At 39.4% G+C, this 24,030-nt stretch overlaps 1 protein-coding gene and 1 pseudogene across 9 annotated transcripts in view; one reads left to right on the plus strand and one right to left on the minus strand.

Annotated features, from left to right (window-relative positions):
• Positions 1-24,030, minus strand: part of LOC131422054 (ral guanine nucleotide dissociation stimulator-like) — a 181,500-nt gene that overhangs the window by 87,812 nt on the left and 69,658 nt on the right. The window contains exon 7 of one of the 9 annotated variants that reach the window (XM_058568911.1): positions 20,639-20,681. The exons of the other annotated variants lie outside the window; for them this stretch is intronic. The gene's annotated coding sequence lies outside the window, so the exon portion shown is untranslated. Of the gene's footprint in view, positions 1-20,638; positions 20,682-24,030 lie in introns of those variants that run through there. 9 annotated transcript variants of the gene reach the window in all.
• LOC131422888 (methyl-CpG-binding domain protein 3-like 1) overlaps positions 1-24,030 on the plus strand; it is a 62,965-nt pseudogene that overhangs the window by 36,165 nt on the left and 2,770 nt on the right.

Below are 24,030 nucleotides of genomic sequence, written 5' to 3' on the forward strand. Positions count from 1 at the left end.
GTACAATTTATTATTAGTTTCAGAAACACCTTGGCCTGGCCTCGTGGCTTAGCGGTTAAGTGCGCGCACTCCGCTACTGGCAGCCTAGGTTTGGATCCCGGGTGCGCACTGATGCACGGCTTCTCTGGCCATTCTGAGGCCGTGTCCCACATACAGCACCTAAAAGGATGTGCAACTATGACATACAACTATCTAATGGTGCTTTTGGGGAAAAAAAAAAGGAGGAGGATTGGCAATAGATGTTAGCTCACAGCCGGTCTTCCTCAGCAAAAAGAGGAGGATTAGCATGGATGTTAGCTCAGGGCTGATCTTCCTCACAAAAGAAAACAAAAAAAGTAACATCTTTATTTAGGAACAAATCAAGGAAACACATGTGAGGAATGTGGGGTCGCCTAGCTGTTGGCGCTTGAGGGATTCCTCACGTGAATCTTGGTATAGAAAAGTTTAAAGAGTAAAGCAGCATTGGTCAGATCAAAAGTGTGGGGTGAACATAATTCTGAAGGAATAATGATGGAGACGTAAAAACAAGAAGCCACTTGAATTGCATTGGAAGATATTAGACACATCAAGGGGCTGGGAAAAAAATCTTGTTTAATGTAAGTTCTTTCTAAACTCTAAGGCAAAAAGTAATATGAATTTACATGGTAATTATAAAACACAAAACAACAATTCACAAGACAAGTAAACAACTAAAGTAGAAACCAGAATAAGAAAAATAGAGGTTAAAGGAGAGATGGAGAGAGATGGTTGGGGTCAGAAAACATGGCTGAGTCATCCTTGAAGTCTCCCTCAGACTCTGATCATTCTTAGTGCTCACTAAACACTTTGAGCCCATGAGCCTGGGGAGGGGCAAAGTGAGAGGTGGTTGGGAGGGGAGACAATGCCCTTGTGGAGGCACTGACATTGAAAATCAGTGACATTTTGCCAAAGTGTTTACCATAATATATTAAGTATTATCCTGGAAAGTTAAGGATTTTTCTGGAATGTGCGTTTTCATTTTATGGAAACTCCAACTAGCCCAGAGAACAATTTAGACATTTCAGCTTTAGAAATAAAGAGAGGGGCCAGCCCTGTGGCACAGCGGTTAAATGCACATGCTCCGCTGCGGCGGCCCCGGGTTCACAGGTTCGGATCCTGGCGCGCACCGATGCACTGCTTGTCAAACCATGCTGTGGTAGCATCCCATATAAAGTAGGGGAAGATAGGCACAGATGTTAATCCAGGGCCAATCTTCCTCAGCAAAAAGAGGAAGATTGACATCGGAAGTTAGCTCAGGGCTGATCTTCCTCACAAAAAAAGAAAGAAAAGGAAATAATGAGAAAATTTTCTGTCAGTTTTAAGAATGAAAACCGGTTAGCATCTGGGAAACAGTTGCAATTTAGGATGAGAATGTGGAGAAAGAATTAGATGTCACACGTTGTTTTTGCTTTTCTGTAGGGCAGCAAGGCTTGCAGAGGAAATGAAGTTCCATCTTTGCTCTATTGAGTTTGAGAAGATGTAAAATTCATTGGTGCTGGGCAACACTGTTGACCTGTGGAGAAACACAAATGATTCAAGCAGCTGATCTAAAGGAATAACTGAGCTCATAAAAGTTCTTAGCTAATGAAAGGTGTTTCTTCTTTATTGAATTTTATGGGACATCCATTGACCTATATGTCCAAGGTATTTGTGGTAGGTATTGAAGGAAATACAAAGAATTATAAGGTTCCAAGCTCCTCCACATACATGAAATGGTTTGCAAGATGTATTTAGATTCTGCCAAGGTATTTAGTGTATGTTGTATTACAGAACTTAAAAAAATGGAAATGTTATTGAGAAATTGTAATTAAGGACAGCCTCTTAGGAGAGGTGGACTAGATCAAGTCCTCAAAGGGACCACTGTTGGACAATGGAGGGAAGAAAGAGTGAGGATTTCAGATGGGGGAAGAGGGGAAAGTACAGACGTAGAAAGGAACATGGCATTTTGGCATGGGGTGGGGAAGCCATGACAGGCAAAGTCTTCCCATGACTGAGAGGTGGCTCAGTTTCCTCCTCCAGGAGCCCAGCACTGCTTCCCACCTCCTGGCCTCCTCCACCTGCAGACCCCCTGCCTGAGCCAAGGCCCATCTTATCTGGATTACTGCCTAGTCTCCCAACAGGTCCCTTTACTTCCAGTCTTAATTTCTTCTAATCTTTCCTCCCCAGTGCCTCCAAAGTTACCTTCTGGAATCCAAATTTGCTTAAATCTGACATCTGCTTAGACTCTTTCAATGACTGCTTAGAGCATCCATGAGATCATTCAGACTCCTGAGCTGGACACGCAGGCTTTGCCTTGCTGTCCTCATCTTTGGCCTCATCACTCACTGTCTCCTATATGTTCACTTTGTTCCAGCCTTAAAAATACTCCCATTTTCTGAAAGCTTTAGCATCCTTTACATCTGTCTTTTTATATGTGTTTCTTCTGTCCTCCTACTCCCTTTTTTGATCAACTTAATTCCCATTTCTTAATCTAAACTCATGTCAATTGTTCCTTCCTCTTGGACACTTTTCCTGAGAGGTCTCCATCTAGAGACCACTTTTGAGGTCCCCACTCTGGGACCCTGTACTTATCTACATTTCCATAACTGTAGTTTTATTCATGTCTCATAGACAGTGAGCTCCCTAAAGCTGAGACTATCCTTCTTCTTGATGAATAAATGGCAAGCAATAGGATATATTGGAGCACATGAGGAAGCCATTTGGTGTAAAACTAATTGGGCCTGAACTTGTTTTTTTTCTTTTCCCCAAAAGGGGCCTGTAGCCTCTGTTCATCCATTGTATATCCGCTTTAAGCAATTAACATGTCCCAAAGACAAAAGCAATGTCCTTAAGATGTAAATGCAACTTCCCCCACATTGGCATTTCCTTAAGGATAAGCATTTCTCCCTAGGCTAGGATTTGATTGCTATGCTCATCCTGTGACCACCCAACTCGAGACAACAGCCACGCACATGGAGACAGCAGACGTGATACCCACTGTGTCCATCAATCGACGTGCTGACACGTCGACGTCATGACTACTGTAAAAGGGACATTGCAATCACATGTGATACATGGTCTTTGATGGTATATAACCACTCTGTACACCTCACTTCTTTGGGCCTCCATTTCTTTGTGAAAGGACTCTCCTGGGCTTTATGGCCCTCAAAGGTTGGCTCATCATAAACTCAACCCAATTTTGATTTATAGATTGGTTGGATTATTTGCGTCGACATCCTATTAGTCCTTCCAGTATCTGAACACAGTACCTGACACCTTTGGGGCACTCAGAAAATGTTTGATGAGTGAATAAGTATATGGGAGACCACACTGACTGGAGCAGGAGGGGCTTTTCAGGGAGTGGTAGAAAATCCGCTCACATTCCTACCATAGTGGTTGAGGCTGTGGGCTTTGGACCAGTTTGTCTGGGCACCAATCCTGGTTATTCTACGTTTAACTGGGGAACAGGTGCAAAGTATTTACTCTCTGAGCCTTAGTTTCCTCATCTCCAAAATGCGGCTACTGATAACTCATCTCATAGTGTTTTAGTGAGATTTAAATACATTAACTTATGTAAAGTACTTAGAAGAGCTCCTGGAACATAGTAGGCACTAAAATGTTAGCTACCTTAAGTTATCCTTATTGCTCTTATATCTGAGCAATACTCTGGTTTTGAAAAGATGCTTTCATAATATAGTTGATCCTCATTATTTGTGGATTCCGTGTTTGCACACTTGCCCACTAGCTAAAATGTACTGACAGCCCCCCAAATCAACACTGACAGGGCTTTCATGTCCATTTGCAGATAAGCACAAAGTGGTGAAAAATTTGATTCACTGGACGTGCATGTTCCCAGCTGAGGGGGAACCAGGTGACGTTCTGCCCTCGTTTCAGCCCATACTGTAAACAAGTGTCCTTCTTGCAGTCTATTTAGTGCCTCATTTCTTATCTTTTTGTGCGTTGTGTTGGTGATTTTGCTGTTTAATATGTCCCCCATGTGTAGTACTGCAATGCTGCCTGGTGTTCCTCAGGGCAGGAGGCTGTGACGTACCTTTACAGAGAAAGTATGTGTGTTGGACAATCTTCTTTCAGACGAGGTACAGTGCTGTTGGTGTGAGTTCAATGTTAATATATCAACAATATATATTAAATAAGGTGACTTTAAAGAGAAACACACAGAGAACAAGGTTATGTATTGATCAGTTGAAGAAATTGTGACTAAGGCTTGCAGCAACCTAACCCTGCATTTCCTGTAGTAGCAGTGGGTCATATTCACCGATTCAGTGTTCACAGCGACTTTATAGAATGTCACACTGTGCATAACGAGAACTGACTGTATCTTATGTAATCCTCACGTACTTCTTTATAGTAGGCAGGGTAGGGAACAGGGTGTCCACATTCTACAGGCTATTACAAACCTTATGAGCCAAGTAGAGAATTTAAAATGTCTTGTGCTCAGCATAAGATCTATGAGTTTTTGAGCAAGGAAGATCTATGATGAACTGATGTTTAAGGAACAATTATCTGGCAAGAAAATGTAGTTTTGAGAGGAAGAGGGAGAACTGAGCTGGAAAGGAGGACTGGCTGTTAAACTCTCCAAGTATTCCCATTGTTACGTGAGGAGATTCGGATCTAAGGTGCTGATGTGATAAAGGAAAAGTAGCAGCCAAAGGATGAAATAATGGATTTGGTAACCATATATATGGTGCAAGTTAGGCTGTGGTTCTCAAAGTGGGGTCCCTGGACCAGCAGCATCAGCATCACCTGGGAACTGGGTAGAAATGCAAATTCTGCGGTGCCGCCACAGACCTGCAGAACTGGAAACTCTGGGGTGGGGCCCGGCAATCTGGGTTTCAACAAGGCCTCCAGGTGCTTCTGGTGCCCATCAAGTTTAAGAGCCAGGGAATTAAAGAAATGATTCCAACACGTCACCGTGCCCAGGTAAGCTGCCTGGCAGGGAGGTGGTATTTGTTTAGAGGATAAGATGCATTTTAAATTTTAGGAAGAAGTAGTTCAGCGTCTGTTTCATCATAAGGATTCCAGAGATGCCATTTTAGCTCTCTGCGTTTAGGCTCTTTTTTCCACAATATGTTCTCTTTTAGAGACCCGTTGGTAACTTATTTACCACTTACCACATGTTCTGAGAGTCCCTTCTTTCTTGAAATCCCCTTTCAGACGTGAAAATATACTTTATTTTTTGTTCACAATCTCTTTTATTTAAAATCTGGATTTCTCTTCCTATAGGATCATGTATTGCACATGCAGCCTTACTGTAAACGTCGAATGCCATTGGTTTGTTCCAAAACCTTAGAATGTTTTAGAATTTAGAACCTGATGAATAGAGAATTTATATGCTTCTGTGTAGGACTCATATTTTTCAGATGTCTAGAGGTATCCCAACTTGCCAGTAATGTGGCCTTAGATGTAGCAGAACTTCAAAATCTGAATATAGTAGAAAATGAATTACATCTCTCATATTAACATTTACAAAATAAATGATCACAATGTTAACTTACCAATAAGCACTTTCTATATTCTCGGCTCTGAAAGTATCTTGCTTACACAATAACCATGACAAAGTTTCAAAGATGAGCCAATTAACTTTTCAGCAAAAGCTTTACTTGAGTGTATCTTGGCTTCCTTTTTGACAGTTTTAGCCTTAATGTTACAGTATTGTTTCCTTTTTCTAGGAATCAGATAATCTTATATTTGGTGAACATTTTAATTTTTAATGGCCACTTGTATTTTGTGATATGTACATGCTCAAACAATCTATAAGAACCAACCATTACTACCCACATATAAGATTATACAGGAATGGAAGAGTTTTGGCTGACTTATTGTATATAATTGTTCAGCCAAAGCAGATGGCAGACTGTACCACTTACAATGATTTAGAAGTTTGAAGCAGTATTTTTAAATACAAATAATCTCAAAATTGGTAATATATAAAATATAATTCTGTGTTAACTAACCAAAAGAGTTAATTTTTTTTATCTTTCCTCCATTTATAAGGATACACCCATTACCTAGGTTCTGTACAAAATTGCAGAAATCATTTTTTTCCTTTTCAAAGTTTATTTATTTTAATTTTTAAAGTAAGAACCTTAGTGTTGGGTAAACTGCTACACAATTACTGGAAATGCTGAGAGTCTTTTTGAAAAGTGTGGAAGTCTAAAGACAATGAAAGTACATTTCTCCAATATCAAGTCCTTTGAGCCTCTGTCTAGTTGTACACTGAAGAGATGGAAGATTAAGTACCAGCACAGGGCACAAGAGAACAGGTTCCCAACTTGAGACCTTCCCACTGACCACAGTGTGCCTGGCAGATGCTTGGAGATTAAATCTGGGCTTTGTCCATGGGTGGGCCCTGAGAGGAGGATTTTGCTTAAATGACCAGAGAATAGACAACATTTTTTCTTGATAATAAGTAATACCATATAAATTTCTTTATAAATCTCTGAATAAAATTTTAAAAATATAACCTGTACAGAAATCAACTCTTACTGACAAGCCCCACAGCCTTCTCTAGAAAGCTCAACAGAAAATGTCTCAGCTGACTGTGAATTGGTCTTCTCTGAAAGCCAGCCAGCCCTTCACTGATAGCCTTGGATGAGGAAGGCCAGATACAATTCTTTGAAGATGTTTAGCTGAATTCAGAACCAAAAATCCTACCTCCAGTTGGCTCCTCTGTGAGAATGGATGACCAGCCTTCTTTCACAGGCTGGGCAGATGAGGTTTCAGATGAGCTTAAATGCTCTGTTCCTCAGCGATGGAAAAGCTGGATTGTGACTTTGATTCAGAGCTGAGATTTCACAGATAAAGATAGGGTCATAGAGGGAAACAAAGATTTCCGCAAATTGGTTTTTTGTTCTCTACAGTGGGAGTAATTTAAGAAGCAGATAGTCTCTCACTCCAACTTCTCTTCCCTGTTCTCGATCTGTAATATCGCTGTAAAAATTCTCTCTATAAAAATTTCCATCTTTTTTCTTTGCAGTCTGTTTATTATCATCTTTACGAATTCTTTGACTTCACCACCTTCTTGGCACCACAACGCTAGCCATTGAGATATTATTATAGATTCAGTTTTGCAATTTAATCCTCTTATCTCTATTTCCTCTGCCATTTCTTAGTTTTAGTTCTTATTGTATCTTATGCTTGAAAACATTTGAAGCTTACAAAGTATATCAGTACCTTATTTTCTCAACTTCTTATTATCTAAGTGCCCTCAACTATCACTTTTTTAAAAAAAGAATTGAAATACATAAGAGAACAATACACTGTAATAAATTGAAGACTTATAAAATTAAGTTCAACCTGAAATCCCTCCCCACTTAATGGAGACCATCTTTTATAATTCACCATGCTTTAGTTTGGGCAGGGTCAGTTTATCAATGATTTTTGGATGTTTTAAACCACATGAGAGAAATACAGTGTAAGGTAAAATTCTTAATCTTGAGAAGTTGTTGAATTTCCTGATGGTTAGGGAAATTAATGGTGGAGAACCTGAATCATATGAAAAGTAGTTGATTAATTAGCACCTGACAGAGTTTGTTAATTTGGTAAGGATGATGATAAGACATATATGTTGAAAAGATAACTTTGCATATCAGAGGCCACTGGGAAAATTCATAATGTTCTCAAATACTACAAAAAATGACTATTTTTTCATAAAAGATGTCATACATGATGGCATCACATACTTCTGTCAGAAAATTTGCAATGAAGAAAATTAACACTTGAGTCATTTTAATTCTAACAATTTGGTCATGCCTATTACTAGGTTAAAAATTTTTTTAAGAAACAAAGTGGTAAATGATGTACTTGCTTAATTTTTAATTTATTTTAGGAAAACAACTTTTTCACATTTTTAAAAAATATTTATTTGTATTTATTTTATGCTGAATTTATTCCTGGGCACAAAGCATTTTTTTTTAATTAAATAACACCAATTCTTTTAAAACTCTTTCAAAAAGTTGAAGAGGAGAGACTACTTCTAAAGTCATCCTGTGGGCTTAGCACTATCCTGATATCAGAGCCAAAGACGCTAAGAGAAAATAAAATGACACATCTTTGAAACTACAGAAATGGAAAACTGCAATAGAATACAATAGAAGAGAAAAGTACAATTTCTATTGTAGAAAACTACAATATCTTTGATGAATATTGATACAAAAATCCTCAATAAAATAGTAACAAACCAAATTCAGCAGCATATTAAAAGGATTATACATCATTTTTAGGTGAGATTTATTCCTGGAATGCAAGGATGTTTCAATATATGAAAATGAATCAATGTAATAAACCACATTAACAAAATGAAGGAAAAAAATAAAAAGATCATCTCGATGGATGCAGAAAAAGCGTTTGACAAAACTAAACATGCTTTCATGTTAAAACACTAAAAATACCTCAAGGTTAAAGGAAGCTACTTCAACATAATAAAAGCCATATATAGAAATTCACACAGAACATCATATTCAAGGGTGCAAGACTGAAAGCTTTTCCTCTAAGATCAGGAACATGGCAAGAAGGCCCACATTCACCACTTCTATTCAACATGGTATTAGAAGTTCCAGACAAAGCAATTAGGCAAGAAAAAGAAAGAAATAGCATCCAAATTGGAAAGGAAGAAGTAATATTATATTTGTTTACAAATATTATCTTATATGTTGAAACCCCTAAAAATTCCACACAAAAAAATTGTTAGAACTAATAAATTCCGTAGAGTAGTGGGATACAAAATCAACATGCAAAAATTAGTTGTTCTTCTATATATTAATAATAAGTAACCTGAAAAAAAAATCTACAAACTTTACACTTTTATTTACAATATCATCAAAAAGAGTAAAATACTTAAGAATCAACTTATTCAAAAAGGTAAAAGTTCCAATGATGATTTTGCAAAAATAGAAAAATCTGTCCTAAGATGCCTATGGACTCTCCAGGGACCCTGAATAGCCAAAACAATCTAGAAAAAGAAGAAGAAAGTTAGAGAACTCATACTTCCTGATTTCAAAACTTACTACAAAGTAATCAAAACAGTGTAGTACTGGCATAAATACACACAATATACTAATGAAATAGTATAGAGAGCCCAGAAATAAACCTTTGCATATATGGTCAAATGATTTTTGACAAGGGTGCAAAGACCATTCATTGGAGAAAGGATAAGTTTTTCAACAAATGGTGCTGGGAAAACTGGATACCCACATGCAAAAGAATGAGGTTGGATGCTTACCTTACACCATATACAAAAATTAAGTCAAAATAGATCAAAGATTTGAATGTTAGAGTTGAAGCTATAAAATCCTTAAAAGAAAACACAGGGTAAAATCTGTGTGTCATTGTGTCCAAATGCCATTGCCAACAGTGATTTCTTTAATATGACACCAAAGACATAAGCAACAAAAAAAATAACAAATTGGACTTCATCAAAATGCAAAAGTTTTCTGTATCACAAGATACTATCAACAGAGTAAAAAGGCCACCCACAGAATGGTTGAGAATATTTGCAAATCACATATCTGATAAGGGATTAATATCTAGAATATATAAAGAACTCCCAAAACTCAACAATAAAATAACAACCCAATTTAAAAATGCACAAAGGACTTGAATAGAGATTTCTCCAAAGAAGATATTAAATGGCCAGTACACACATGAAAAGATGCTCAACGTCACTAAGTATCAGGAAATTGCAAAATAAAACCACAATGAGATACATCTTCATACCCATTAGGATAGTTACTATCACAAAATCAGAAAATAACATGTTGGCAAGAATGTTGAGAAATTGGAACCCTTGTACTCTGATGGTGAGAATATAAAACTGTGGAAAACAGTATGGTAGTTCCTTCAAAAATTAAAAATAGAATTACCATATGATCTAGCAATTCCACTTATGGGTTCTGAAATAATAGAAAATATATTTATTGGTTTCTGCCTCCAGTTCCTGGCACAGAACTCCTAAAACCCTTGTAATTTCCTAAGTGATAAGAACACTAGGAGAATCTTTTGTTCTATTGAGGCAACTATGGGTAGGCTCCTAGATGGCTCCTGGATGGGGGCTGGTCACCAGAAAGACCAAGCCCTGATTAGAAGCTTGGAATATTTAGCTCTACTCCTTATCCTCCAGAGAGGGGAGAGGGGTTGGACACTGAGTTAATAATTGATCATGCCTACATGTGGGATCCTCCATAAAAATCCCAATAGAAGGAGGTTCAGAGAGCTTCCAGGTTGCCAATGACAAGGAGTGCCTGGAGAGTGGTGCACCTGGAGATGGCATAAAAGCTCTGTTCCCTTTCTCACATACCTTTCCCTATGAGCCACTTCTATCAGGCTGTTCTTGAGTTATATCCTTTTATAATAAACTAGTGATCTAGTAAATGTTTCTCTGAGTATTGTGAGCCACTCTAGAAAATTAATCAAACCCAAGGAGGAGGTTGTGGGAACCTCTGGTTTATAGCCAGTCAGTCAGAAGTACAGGTAACAGCCTGGGCTTCTAACTGACATCTGAAGTTGAGGTGAGGTTGGGTGGGTGTGCAGTCTTATAGGACTGAGCCCTCAACCTGTGGAATCGGATGTATCTCTGGGTTGACAGCATCAAATTGAGTTGAATTATCTGACGACCAGCTGACATCCCAAGAATTGCTTGTTGGAGATGTGGGGAACCCTCCCACATGGGAGAAAATGAATCTCAGAATACCATTTTTAGGTATACAACCAAAAGAACTCAATGCAGAGGTATACAGACATATACATACACCCATGTTGTTAACAGTGTTATTCAAAATAGCCAGAAGCTGGAAGCAAGCCAGGTGTCCATCAACGGATGAATTGACAAAAAAAATGTGGTGGATACAGACAGTGGAATACCATTCACCCTTAAAAAGGAAGGAATTCTGACACAAGCTATGACATGGGTGAACCTTAAGGACTTTATGCTAAGTGAAATAAAGCCAGCCACAAAAGGAAAAATACTGTATGATTCCACTCATATAAGGCACTTAAAGTAGTCAAATTCATAGGAATAGAAAGGAGAATGTTGGTTCCCATGGGCAAGAGGGAGGGAGAACAGGGAGTTGTTGCTTAATGGGCACAAAGTTTCAGTGCAATGTGAAAATAGATCTGTGGATGGTTGGAGGTTATAACTACACAATAATGTGAATGTACTGAATGTCACTGAACTGTACACTTAAAAATGGTTAAAATGGTCAATTTTATGTTATGCATATTTTATGACCATTTAAAAAAATTAATTATTTTCAACAAATAAACAAACAATAGCTACATGCAATAGCATGGATAAACATCAAAACCATAATGTGGCATAAAAGAAATTATATTCAAAAGGCCATATATTTTATAATTCCACATATATAAAATCCAAAAAAGAAACAAAACTGAGGTCTGGCTTCCAGTAATGGTGGAGTAGCACATTGAACTAACACTCTCACAGATAACAATGATAAAATCTGCATAAAATATTATATATATTTATAGAGAATCATTTATCTATATGTAATATACATATAATAAATGTGTATGTGTGTGTATGTATAAATCTCTTCCAAAGCAAGCAGAACTGAGACAGCGTCTTCCCTTAAGTGATGGGAATTGCACCAGGAGATATTTGCAAGCTTGAGTCTTTTGCCTCAAAGCATTCCAAAATCTGTACATGGCCCAGACAGGGGAAAAACTACAGTCTTACTTGTAATGCTACAGGACATATTTTGGGGCTGGCAGAGTAGCTGGAAAGTTAGGGGAGAAATTCTGGAAGGGAGGGACACACAAAGAGGAAAATCTCAAAATATGTATGAATGTCTCCCCCCAACACACACCAAATTGGCAGATCTTTGAACAACACACATGCACGGTAGGCCCCAGAGGGCCTTGTGTAAACAACAGTTGGAAGATGAAAGACCTGAATGAGGATTTCAGCTATGCTCACTGTAAAGGAGACAGGATTGGAGTTTCAGTCCAGCCAAGTTAACTCTCTGCTAGAAAAACAACAACACTCTTCAAAGGAATACAATAGAATCCAGAGTCTCTATAACTATCATTCATGGTTTCCAGTACACAATTTTGAAAAATCATGAGATTTGAAGAAATAGGAAAATGTAATCCATATATGAGCAAAAGCAGGCAGTAGAAGCTATCCTCAAGGTGTTGCAATTAGCAAACAAGGATAAGAGAGTAACTATTATAAAGATGATCATGGTGGTAAAGAAAAATATTCTCATAATGAATGAACAGATGTTGAAACTCAGCAGAGAAATGGAAATTACAAAAAAGTACCAAATAAGAAGATGAAATAAAAAAATACTTTTGAGTTTACCGGTAGATGAGAAACAGTAGAAGAAACATGAAGATAGAGCAATAGAAATTATCTAGCCTGAAGAAAAGAATGTAAAAATTTTGAAGAAAAATGAAGAGAGCCTTACAACCTGTGAGATGATTGAGTCTCCAGCAGAGGGGAGAGACAGAAAAATTAAATGAGGCAGAAAGGTAAATCAATAAGTAATAGCATAACTTTCAAAATTTGGTGGAAAATCTAAAATTTTAGATCCAAGAAAGTCAGGAAACCCACAAAATAAAGCACAAATTAAAACCATACCTAGGCACGTGATAGTCAAGCTGCTAAAATCCAAAGATAAAGGAAAATCTTGAAAGCAGTCAAGGAACTACATATATACATGGGAAGACATTACATACAGGGAGAAATAATGTGAATGATGGATGATACATTATCAAACACAAAAGAGACAAATCAATAACAAAATGACATCCTTCAAGTGCAAAATGAAAACCCAAAAGTCAACACAGGATTCTATATTTAGCAGAACTCACTTTCATAAAGGAAGCAGAAGCCACAATAAGAGACCGCACACATATTAGATAGCTAGAATAAAAAATCAAATTGCAAATACCAAGTGCTGGTGCGGACTAGGAGCAACTAGAACTAGGAATGCAACATGATAGTTGCATTTGGAAAACAGTTTAGCAGGTTCTTATAAAGTTAAACATACATTTATTATATGACTCAGATATCCCCCTCCTAGGTATTTACTGAAACAAATTAAAAACTAATGTTTAAACAAAAACCTTTGTGTGAATCTTTATAGCCATTTTATTCATAATTGCCAAAAGCTGGAAATAAACTAAGTGTCCTTCATCAGGTGAGTCGAGAAAGAAGCTGTGGTGCATCGGGACATTAGAATAGTACTTGGCAATAAAAAGGATAAACTCTTGATTCACACAACAACATGGATGAATCTTGGAGGCATTTCTCTAAGTGAAGGAAGCCAGATGCAAAAGGCTATATGGTATATGATTCCATTTACATGACTTTCTAGAAAAGGCAGAATTACAGAGATGGAAAGTGATCAGTGGTTGCCAAGGGATGGAGTGGGGGAAGCGGTTGACTACAAAGAGACAGTATGAGAGAATTTTGGGGGTGAAAAAAACAGCTCTGTATGGTACTGTAGAGATGGATACACGACCATAAAGTTGTCAAAACCCGTAGAACTGTACACCGCAAAGAGTGAATTTTACTCTGCAAATTTTAAAAATCAATCAGGATGCTGGGGAACTCAGATGGAATGCAGCAACAAATGAATCTCACTGTATTACAAGCACCTGACATAACCACACAGAAGGGGTGGGGGTGAAAGGTCCTGACCTAAGTAACTTTGGAAGACAGTGCTTTGACGGGATACTGTAAATCTAAAGTACTGGACAAAAACACTGTACACTAGGTGATAAATGTGTTTCTCATAAGGGTATGGATTAGCAATTCTGAAACTAGTTGACACATTAGTAAATATATTGTAGATAACTGGAGTTAAGTTTCTCACTGTTGGTAAAAGAAGTTACATATAAACAAAAGGAGAATGCTAGAATAAAATCTGTGGTGCTGGATTGGAGTTGGAAGTATCAGTATAAATCCATGTCTCTTTTAATATCTCTATCCAGATAGATAGTTAGATTGATAGATAGATGGATAGATCAACAGATAGATGTGTATACCTGAGTTTATATTCATACATACATTTCCAAGCTCTGCTGAGTGGGTCTAGAAGCAGTTACACTCTAGTATCAATGAGCACACCTAGCTCCCAGATCTGCATTTATATCATTCTCCAATAAAAAGAAGCAGGTTTTCTTGGAGAAGTGGCTAATTCTAGGGCTGGAGATGGAAAATACAAGATGAACCTGGAACACCTTGTAATGCCAGAAAGTAGGAAAGTGCTTTAAAAAAAACACAGAAAATGATGAGATGTGTCAAAAGGAATCAATCTGAAAGACTTCCCAATGGCTCAAGCTGGAAAATTGTGAGCAACAAAATAAATAATGGTAGCATTGGATTATTACCCAGAGAACAAAATAAATATCCATGAGTCTATACTGATATGAAATAGATTAAATAAGAAAGGAAGAAAGAAAGAGAAAAAAAAAAGAATGAGAGAAAGAGAGAAAGAGAGGAAGAAGGAAGGGAGAAGTAGGGGGTGAATCTTCCTCACAGAATTCCAAATAAAAACGTGGCTGGATAGCATGAAATAGAAAATTGCCACTAGAACACCACAGTAATAATTACTGTGAGCAAGACTGACTGAAGAATGCAAAAACTGTGGGTGAAACTTAAAGAAGAAACAGTACATTTGCAGAGCCTCAAAGCATCTCCCTCCAAATACTTAAATTTTTTCTCTTAATTTCTTTAAAAGACCTATGACTATTTAAAGCAAAAATTATAACATTGTATTGTGGGATTTACAACATGGGTAGATGTAAAATTTATGACAACAATAACATAATGGACAGACATAGGTAAATGGAACTGTTCTGTAGCAAGGCTTCCATATTTTACATTGATTAAACTGGTGCACTATTAAGTCTAGGTAGGCAGTGATATGTTAAAGATGCATATTGTAATCTGGACCAACCACTAAAAAATGCAAAGGTGTGTCACTTAAATGCTAATAAAGGAATTAAGAAGCAAAAAAAAGGGTTTGTACAAGAATGTTCACAGGAGATGACCTGCAAGACGAGCGCACTGTAGGGCAACCACAGAGCAGAACGCCCTCAGCCATGCCAAGGAGCAAACGCTGACACACACATGCTGGGTGAGTCTCATCAACCTCGTGTTGAGGGAGGCAAGCTGGACAGAAAACAAAACACTTGGGATGATTTCAGCCAAGATGAACCTATGATGAAAAAACCAGAGCAGTGGTTGCCTCGGGGGAAAGAAAAAATTGCCTGGGAAGGAACAGGAAGGAGTTTTCTGGGGGTGATGGAACTATTCTATTCTTAAAGGGGTGAAGGTTATATGGGCATGTTTATTTGCCAAAACTGTACAGTTGAGAGTTGTGTCTTTCAGTGTGCGTACATCTTACACCCCCCACACACAAAGGACTAAAAGAATAATAAAGTGAGGTGGGAATGAGATGGAATGTGGATGAAACAAAATTGGCTGACAGTTAGTAGTTGTTGAAGCTGGGTGACGGGCCTACTATGCTATTTTGTTTATTTTGTATATTGTTTAAATTGTTCTGTAATAAAAAACTCGTATAAGAAGACAAACTCGATATACAGTGTTTGCTGGTAAGATATCGCTTACCTTTTGGGAGGAAGGAGGGAGAAATGGATTGTTGGCGCTGGAATGAAGCTGGTGCTAGTTCTTGGTCACACAAGTGTGCTCGCTTTGTAATAATTCTTTGAGGTTTACATGGATGATTTCTGCATATATTTCTGTACTCATGTTATACATCAATAAACATTTTAAATCCTTCATATTTGCACAAAGATCCTAACTCAATATCTCAGAATAACAGCAATGTTTTGTTTTAAAGTGGAACACGTTCACTCATGACATCATCAGATGGATCTATTAATGCCCTCATCCTTGCGTGTCCCCCTGGGTCTTTCCATTTTTGCCTCAATTTGGCAAGTGGCATGGCTTTGAGTTTTTATGATGGGTATGGGCCCTTCAGGTGGGCGAGGTCCAAGGGAAAGATCTCTGCAGCGACCTTGACCACGGGAACCAGAGGGAGGATCATGGCAACCTGGAGGGATGGAGGGGATGATAGGACAGGTGGCCTTGTAAAGGCAAATTCCAGAATCCCAGGCACCCAATATTTCCATTTTAGATATAGAATTTACCCTTCAAATACTGGCCAGGAAGTTTCCAGGAGGGCTGCAAGCATCCTCAGCAATAGCCAGGCTGGTGAGCCCCACCCCTACCTGAGTGCTGGCCTCAAGGGATGTAGCCCAACCACACTGCGCATACTCTGGGGGGTGGGCAGGGCATAGAGAGTGGTCATGGTATAGAGAAGAGGCGGAATAGAGAGTGGGGTGGAGAAGCAGAGGGATGGGGACCAGGGGCGGGGGGACAAGGTAGGAGTTGGGGCCCCTAGCTGTGTATGCTGGGAGCTTTTGTCTCTTAAACGCTCCCAGCTGGGAGCTTGCAGGACCGCAGGACTACAAATCCCAGGAGGCTGTGAGCATGGGGCGGTGCCTAACCCTGGGGGGAGGAACAGGGCTGTGTGCGCTTGGCCGAGGGACACACCGCCCTTGACTCAGGACTCTGGTCCTGCACCCGCTGCACGTGGACTGAATCCCAGAGGGATGCGACGGGACTAGCGGGACCAGGGAGTTAGGAGGATGTGGCGGCTGCATGGGCAGCCAAGGGCCTGCAGCGTGCAACTGGTTTTGTCCAAAATAGAAGTCGGACTCGTGCCTCTTCCACACCGCCTTCCTCCGTTGTTTGATTCCTCCTCCCACCTGCGTGCCTGTGGGTCTTTCCACAGCCCCCTACCAAGTCCAGGGCCAGGTGCTTCTCTAAAATGCTTATGGGAACTGGTTTGACATCCCAGAAACTTTCCACTTTGCCTGCTGCCCTCTGCCTTCTCCAGCCAAAGTGCCATCCTTTCATCAGCTTTTGAGAGAGATTCCCCCTTGTGGCTGGTCTTGCAAGTACAACTTAAGAGCTTTGCTGGGTGGTAACACTGGCTCTTTCTTGCCTTTTTCACAGGTGTGGAAGTTAAGGCATCTGTGAGGTTAATCACTGGTTTCCCCAGGATCCGCTAAGAGCAGAGGAGAACAACCCAATTCCCAGGCAAGTATCTAGTAGGCCATTTTCACCAACGCATTCCAGGGCAGTGGCCTCCAAAGCAGCAACCTTAAGACGAGAATAGCTTAATCATTTTGCCCTTTAGATTGATCACCTAATCTCAGCTCAGGCCTGAGTGGCCAGTCTCTCAGGGACACGAATGGCGACTCTGATCACTCAGGAAGAGACTAGTCATCCAGCTTTGGGAGAGGGATGTTCAAGGTAGACAGCACTTGGGCAGCATTTGAAACCCGTCACCTTTAACATCTCTGCTTTGGATTCTGGCAAGGTTCCCACATAAACATGCCTAGGGATAGTCAGAGGTACCATATTCTTTAAAAATTGATTAGAGTTGTGAAAGGAACAGAGCATAAAATATCTTGCTTATTTGCAAAAGATAAAATGCAAGCAAGACCTTCCTGTTAATTTTTTTCTGCTCATTCTCTTAGCTGTACTGTATGTTTGAATGCAGAAACAAAAAACTTGAATTGCCAAATTCTCTTTTCCTGAGATTGGTAAATTAACTTAAATGTCTTATTGAAACCTGTGGAGGAATGGTTAGCAGCTTTCATGATTTATGTCGTCCCTAAAAATCTGGGCGTTGATCTACATGAAAAAAACTCCCTGTTTATATTACACATCCCAATAGGTTACATTTCCGATTCCTGAATGTGGGATATTATCAAAACAACTGAAAAACCTGGTCATGGAAACTGGACCCTGTCACTTTGTCAAGAATTTGCCTCTTTATGAATTAATGACACATGAATTCTTTAACAGTTTTGTAAAGAAAGAATGAGAGTGTGTAGTGTCTCTGAATGTGGTAAGATAGGGAAGTCTTGTTAGACCACATCCTCGGGTTCTTCTCTCGTGTTCAATAGGCCCAGGTGATAGTCCGTGTAGTCAGGTGCAGCGCCGCTCCCCCAGCCCCCAGTGTTCCATCCTACTCTGGCCTGTGTCCTCTTCAGGGGGTTCTGATGACACTGGTCCACAAGTGTTGGAAGGAGACATTGTAACATGAGAATATTCATCATCTTAAAACAAGGATTAATGGAGAGGAAAGTCTCAGGGTGTGTGTGCTCTGATGCACTGCTGTTGGGGTATGGCCGCAGTGACCACTGTGCTCCCAGCAGTCCCCACAATAGCAGTCTCAGGCGTTTGATCTCCTGGCGCAACCACAGCAGCTGTTGACAGAGCTGGGAACTCATCGTGGTTCAGTGTCTTCCATCAGATTTTGTCGCTCTGACCCTCCTCTGCTTGCCCCATTCCCACGCCTATCCGCTGTGTTGATTGCTTTGTAGTTGTTTCCTAGGAGCCACTGTGTGTAACTCTATTTCACAGTGTCTTTAGGGACCCACTGTCACTACACAAGTCACTGTACAACAGCCCCTTATCCTGGTGTAGCCCATGTTTATCCTCTCCAGTGGAGCTGTGAAGAACCCTGCTTAGTCGGAGCTCCTCTCATTCTCATGCTGCTGGGGCTGCTTACGAAGCTGGGCATCTCATCTTTGGTCATCAACATTATTCTTTTCATCGATTTTCTGAAGTCAGAGACGACTTTGTTAATAATGTGACACTGATTCTAACAGACACTTTTATGTATCTTCCCCAACAGCTCTGTGAAGTAGGCCTGTGATCCCCATTTTACAGGGGGGGGACACTGAGGCTCAGAGAGGTTGAGTAGCTTCCTTCACTTCACACAGTTTCTTGGTACATTTTGAGTCTCCACCTGGAACTCCGCCTCTCAGGTGTGTGCACTTAGCTGGTGTTCCACTTTGTGCCTCTCTGCCAGCCTCTCCAAAGGCACACGCCCCATCCTGAGTCCATTTTCTGCTTGATGGCAGTCACCCTGCACAAACCGGCCCCATGCAGGGAGTGGATTAGTCGGGCATGGTCCTCCAGCTTACCCTGGGGAGGTTCTAGGTTTCTTGGGAGAGCTGGAGCAGTGGAAGATACTGACCATCACTCACCTGGAAGGTTTGTTATGTAGAAATACTCCACTGACTTTTTACAGGTGTCATGTCTTCTTTGTCTTCATTGCTTCTCTGGGCTTTCTCTTACAGTCCGTGCTGTGCAGTAACATACAGTACAGAGACTGGGGAACATAATGTTGTTGCCCTGCACCAAACGGTCACATTACTCATTTTTCTAATTATGAAAGAGTTACATACTGTAAAAAAAGTGAAATTACCCAGATCTGTGTAGAGCAAAGTGAAACCTCCCCCATCCATCCCTTTCCCTGCAAACTCACTCCCCTACTCAGAAGGAACTATAGTTAAGAGGTTGCAGCTTATTGTTCTGGACATTTCCTATGAACATATAAATACACATAAAGTTTTTTTTAACATAAATGACATAACTACATCATTTTGCAATTTGCTGTTTCCCAAACCATATATCATAACTGTCTCTCCTTATCAGTGCTTGCCACACTAACTTAGCTTTTTAGAAGTTTTAGAGGTACTCCAAAGAACAGGAATACCATGATCTGTTTATCTCTTCTTTGATAGAGATGGGATTATGTCCAGTTTCACTATTATACACAATGCTGCAGTAAGATCCTTGTATGGAGTTTATTACACTGCTATTCAACTGCTCAATTTGCCTTGTTTCCTCTTGGTCAGAGACTATGATATATTTTTAACAATTTTATGGGTATTCTTATTACTATTATTATTATTATTATTTTTGTGTGTGTGAGGAAGATCAGCCCTGAGGTAACATCCATGCCAATACTCCTCTTTTTGCCTAGGCAGACCGGCTCTGAGTTAACATCTGTTGCCAATCCTTCTCCTTTTTTTCCCCCAAAGCCCCAGTAAATAGTTGTACATCATAGGTGCACATCCTTCTAGTTGCTGTATGTGGGATGTGGCCTCAGCATGGCCGGAGAAGCGGCGTGTTAGTGCATGTCGGATCTGAACCCGGGCCACCAGTAGCGGAGCACTTAACCACTAAGCCACGGGGCCAGCCCTATGGGAATTATTTTATAGGGAATTTAATTTTATCACTGAATAAAGACATTTATGGGGAAACTGGACTTTAAGGTCATCCATCTCAGTATTCTGGAGAAAAATCATGAAACTTAGAAGGTATGAGGCTTGCTCCATCACAATCTAACAAGTCATGTTAACAATTTAAAGTTGAATGTTTGAATAGCCTCTACTCTCTCTGTTCAGAAGAAGAATGACTTTTTCTTGTCTTGAAAACTTCTGACTCCAGGGGCTCTCAGTTGGGCTTCAGAGAGGGTAAGATATTGGTGTCATATCTGTTTCTCTTCAGCTGTAGGCTGCATCTTCTAAAGATCATAGAATTGAACATGGTCCAATAAATGCATATGATTTGGGTCAAAAATTGAAAGTAATGAACCCAAGATAGGAATCTATAACTTTGGTTCTTAATAAAGAATTTCCTTTGATATCCTCAAGTCTCTGTGATTACTAGTAAAAACTCACCTATGGGTGAAGATATGTGGTTCTGCTGGCAATGTTTGGTTTGAACATCCATAGTTAAGGCTGTCACATCCATAGGTAGATTAGACTTGACCTCTTGACGACCTCTTCCCTTGGTCTTTGACCTGGGAAAAATAAGAATTTAAAAAAGCTGCTGTTATTAGCACTCAATGCTAGAAATGCCCATTAAAGAGTGAGTTTGATTTGGTAAACCAAAGGGAGTATAAGCAGAACAAAGTCTGTAATATCTATAAAATTTCAAAAAATTCTAATTTTTTAAAATATAACTCTATTTTTGCCACAGTGCAAACTGTGTATATATGAATGAAATATCCCTCTGTCCATTTCTTCTTTCCATTGACTTAATGGATTTATCCTCTAATCCAGATTCTAAGTGTGAAAGAACATCTTGGTCCTTCAAAGAAAAGAAGCCATTGAAATTTGATTTTCTTTTAGCTCGCCATCCTACAGGTTTGAGGATTAAATTATCATGTAATGGTACAATGATTCTGAAATCTAATTGTTAATTAGAGGGGTATAAGGGATGATTGAATGGTGATTCATCCCCATGGTCAAAGGTATTGTACACATGGACATGTAAACACGATTCAGGAAGCTGCTTCAGCCCTGTGACATCCCTGAGAACCACAGTGCAGGAGGATCTAGGCACACAGCCATCTGCCTCGATCTCCTGGGTTACATGTAGATCCAGGGGTCTTCAGAGTGGCGTCAGAGCAGCTAGCTTTTATCTATTTCTCCCCTTCCTTCTCTCCAGCTTATCTCAAACAGTCCTGACTATCATATTTTAAAGACCAATTGTAGTTATTTACATAAGCTGCTTGTTAATTATTGCAGAGTAATAATCAGGCATACCATTAAATATCACTTAATCTACCTAATTAAATTTGTTGTACCTTTTGATTGATTAGAACACTAAAGTTAGTTCAGAGTTTGATATTCACCAAATGTGTTAATCTGCTTACAACTGCCATGTGCCTCATTCCTCTTAGAAGTGTATCTTTGGCCCATCACAAGATTTTAATGAATCAAATAATCATAAATTAAGATAATGTACTGTCTTTTGGATGATCGGGAGGCATATGGGTCCATTTTGGAAATATGCCCATCTGTCTTTGCTCCCCATGGGAAGTTTCTGGTCACTGGGTCTCCAGGTGGCTTGCACAAACCCTAGGTCTATAAAGCTTGGTGCCTCTCCTTCTAATTGAGGTAGAAATAAAAGAGGTCAGAGAGACATATTAAAGTTTTGGTTGCATGAAGTCTTCTATGAAGACCATCCATGCATATTGTTCTGGATAGCTCTCTGTTCCTAAGACTACTAGTTACTTTAAGGGCTTGTCAGGAACTGTGAATGGTCTGATATTTTACCTTACCTGCAAGCCAATAAGTTAGCCTACCATGGTCTTACAGATGCTGGCAAAAGACAGGAGACCCATGGGTAAGAGACACAGGACTTAATGACACAGCAATGGCAGTGGCCAGAGTATCAACATTTGCACTGGTTCACTAAATCCCACTTCCTACAGGATGATACACAGTGGGCCAGGAGACATGCAGAGGGTTGCAAGAACTCAGAGCTTAAGGAACTCAAAGCTTTGATAACAGGCAGGAAGCCTGCTGACCTTTGCCTGGGGAGGGATGTTATTTTTATTATACTGGGCAGTAAGCAAGCCTGCCCTTTGCTGCAGAGGAGGCCACTATTTCTATTTTCCAAGGTTGACAGCTTTACACACATTCTTGAAAAGATAACCTGGTTTTACTGGCTTTCAAAGATAAGCTTGAATGAGACTTCATCATCATTCCGCTCTTCTGTTTCCTTTATTGAGATTGTCCAAATATGCTCTTTTCTCTGTAAAGTTCACTAACTTTATTCATACATAAGGGATGCTTTTGGTTTTATTTATTAAGTTAAAATTTTCTTATTAGAGCAAATGAGGAAACTATTATGGGTTGGATCTGAAGGTATGTTTTTCCAGGAAAAATGTGAAAGAAGATTGGTGCTCACAGAACTTTGCGACAAGGAGCTGATAACAACTTAAATGATTTTAATTTGAATACTGTTTTGTATAACTTTCTTCCATCTTACTTCATCCTCACTGCTTCCTGTAACTCTCATATGGGAATGGGGCAGTTTCAGGGATTCACTGAACTCATTTACAATATTCAAATGGTTTTTTCTGTTGTGTGCTTTTTTTTTATTGAGGTAATGTTAACATACAACATTAAATTAGTTTCAGCGGTACAACATAATGATTCAATGTTTGTATAAATGTTGAAATGATCACCACAATAAGTCCAGGTAACATCCGTCCCCATACATAGTTACAAATTTTTTTCTCTTATGATGAGGACACGGCGTATTTCAAGGTGCAGAAGAATCAATGATGATGTCATACTTTTCCATACACAGCTTGATGAATTTGGACATAAGCATACACCCTTGAGACTGTCACCACCATCAAGGCCACAAACATATCCATCACCTCCCAAAGTTTTCTCTCACCTCCTTTATTACTATTATTCTGTGGTAAGAACTCTTAATATCTACACTATTAACAAATGTGATGAATGCAAGACAGTCTTGTTAGCTGTAAGCACTATGCCATATCCTAGATCTCCAGAACTTATTTATCTTGATTACTGAAACTCTGTATCCTTTGAACATCAGCTCCCCATTTCTCCATCCCCTCAACCCCTGGTAACCACCATTCTAACCTCTGCTTGTATGAGTTTGACTATTTAAGATTCCACATATAAGTGAGTATTTGCCTTTCTCTGTCTGCCTTATTTCGCTTAGCATAATGTCTTCTAGGTCCATCCATGTTGTCAAAAATGGCAGGAACTCCTTCTTTTTTCAAGGTTGACTAATATTCCATTTCTTTATCCATTCATCCATCAGTGACATTTAGGTTACTTCCATATCTTGGCTATCGTGAATTAGCTACAATGAACATTAGAGTGCAGGTATTTCTTTGAGACCCTGAGTTCAATCCTGTGGGCATATACCAGAAGTGGGATTGCTGGATCATATGCTAGTTTTCATTTTTGGAGTAAGCTCCATACTGTTTTCCATAATGGTTGTACTAGTTTACATTCCCACAAGGGTTCCTTTTCTCCACATCCTCACCAACATTTGCCATCTTTAGTTTTTTTGATAATGGCCATCTTAACAGGTGTGAAGTGATAGCTCATTGTGGTTTTGATTTGCATTCCCTGATGATTAGTGATGCTGAACACCTTTTCATACACCTGTTGACCACTTGTATGTCTTCATTAGAAAAAGTCTACTCTGGTCCCTTACCCATTTTTCAAATTGATTTGTCTTCTTTTTATTGAGCCAACACAAAACAAGAGAACAAAATTTCCAGGCATTATGGATGCTTCCCAGTTGATGCAGATGGTTTTGTATTTACAGTGGTACCAAAAGATCATGTTTCATGCTTTTTCTTCAGCTTG

Source organism: Diceros bicornis, chromosome 26 (assembly GCF_020826845.1).
Source record: "Diceros bicornis minor isolate mBicDic1 chromosome 26, mDicBic1.mat.cur, whole genome shotgun sequence".
NCBI classification, from domain to species: Eukaryota; Metazoa; Chordata; class Mammalia; order Perissodactyla; family Rhinocerotidae; genus Diceros; species Diceros bicornis.